General features: G+C 39.0%; 1 pseudogene; it reads left to right on the top strand.

Moving 5' to 3' along the window:
• Positions 1 to 297: 297 nt before the first annotated feature.
• On the top strand, positions 298 to 849 carry LOC149250891 (uncharacterized; annotated as a pseudogene).
• Positions 850 to 2,119: the final 1,270 nt, after the last annotated feature.

Here is a 2,119-nt window from a genome sequence, read left to right as displayed (position 1 = left end):
TTTCGAACAATATAATGCCAAAGAGATTGCCTTATTCAATGCTCAACGCTCAACATTCAAATGTTGATGCCAATGCACCAATACCCTACGCAACTCCAGGTTATTTAATAGTTGGATATTTCCTCTCAAACAACACAAAAAATTCACATCAGGCTAGCAAAATATCAATGCACAAATAATAATAGCTTCAACATTGCATTCAACACAGACTCAAAAGGTTCAGTAATGGCGTTCTGGTGACTGGAGGCATTGGTGTTCTGGTGAGGGATAACTCTATGACTTTCACGAATAATTTCTCATCGTGCTTCAAATCATGTTTGCAATGCATTAGCTCTTCTTCAGTGCTTGGCATCACATCCTGATACTAGAAGCCTTTTCCTCAACGCTCATATATCTTTATATCTATATCCTTTCTAAACACTATCAACAAGACACGACCATTTGAATACCTATGGCTTACCAGCCTTGGAGTGATTGCCACACTTGTGAAGGTGGATGATACAAATGCCATCAATTTTCTACTTTCTATGGAAATAATTCCACTTTGCTTGTGAACAATGGAGATGGGAAGTAAACTGTCAAAGATAGTGGAAAATTTTATCGTCCAAAAAATACTCTTGGATGATGTTGGGTTAACATATATTTGTGCAACAATAGAGAACTTTTTTTTTTATAGTAGGTCAGGTATTGGCAACCATGGTTTCATCACTTGCAGAACAACCGTCCATGCGATTTCTTAAACACATAATTCATTGCTATCTTAGGCTTTCTGAAAATCAAAGGGCATGTGAAGCATTAAATAATTGATTGCTTGATATTTTGTGGGATGCAACCTTTAGAAATTTTTAAGAAAAAGTGTCGATAACCCTGCCACCGAAACTCATCAGGGTTTGAATTCACAACCTACCATGAGTTGTAGTTGCAGCAAGATGGAAGCCTGATAGGAGGATGCCTCAGACATGGACTTAGAAATCTAATTTCTCTCATGAATTAGAATTGATCTGTGAAATGCTCTCATTCCTCCAATGGAAGAGTACGTAGGTGCGACCAAACTATAGACAAAGGCGTTTTTGCATGAATATGTTTTACATAGAAAAGAATCTGACATAACAGGAAAGCCAATGTCGCTGGAAGAGTGGGTAGATTTTATGTAGACAACCTAGCTCAAATATGGCTGACATTCAGTTCATAATTTCTGAGCTATAGCCGGGCAGTCTAACCAACCTGGAACCAACACATTTCATTTCAGGGGTTAGGCAGATGGAGTTACACCAATTCTGACAGGTTATAATAGAAGAGGTATTTTGAATCATTTGTCTCCAATAAATCTAAGGGAATGGACATTTCCTCATATGGATTTTGGGAAAGGTTTTAACCCACGCCAGGGATTCTCCAAGGATGAACTGTGGAGAAGTTTCAACAGATGACAGGGATACTCCAGGGATGAACCTGGTAGAAATTTTAACCCATGTCAAGGATAATTAAGGGATGAAACTCTCAACCCCAATGAAGTAGTGGATGGTGCAAATTTAGGCAAGAGGAAATGAAACGTTTTTGATAGATGAGGCAAATAATCGATAGAATTGAGTAAATGTTGGATTGTTGCAAACAACGCAATGGCCAGAGTTCAATGTTTCTATAATCGAAAATTCAAGATTAACATTCTGTTGCACAAATATTGTCACCATGACATTCTACAGTCGGTGTGAGTCTATCACCACTCATACTTTCCTCCTTTTCAAGTCTTAAACCTCAGTTCTTCATGTCAAGCCTTGAAAAATAAGAGAAAGCCCTTAAAAATCTCTAAAACTCTGGTTCCGCACTTTCTCTTAGCATTACCTGTGGTCCTGCACCTATTGGTCATGTCTCTTGCATACCTGACCGCTCTGTTTCTGTGGAATGGGTGCGGACCCCTGTAAAAGTAAAAAAGGCACAAGTACATTCTTAAAAACTCACTTTGGGTTATTTCTGGAAGCTTCTAGAGGGAATCTTGAGGTGGCAAGTTCGCTCCTTTAAGGTTCATGCATCCCATACCTTAAGGAGCTAACCCCTTGATGTGAGGAGCTTATCCCTTTGAATGAAGACTCTATCCCTTCATAGGTGGACCTGTAACCTCCTT

Source organism: Pinus tabuliformis, chromosome 7 (assembly GCF_031772625.1).
Source record: "Pinus tabuliformis cultivar Carrire ecotype Pingquan chromosome 7, CPIR1, whole genome shotgun sequence".
NCBI lineage: Eukaryota > Viridiplantae > Streptophyta > Pinopsida > Pinales > Pinaceae > Pinus > Pinus tabuliformis.
Note: the sequence above shows the minus strand (reverse complement) of the source record. Positions and strands in the feature narration are given on the sequence as shown.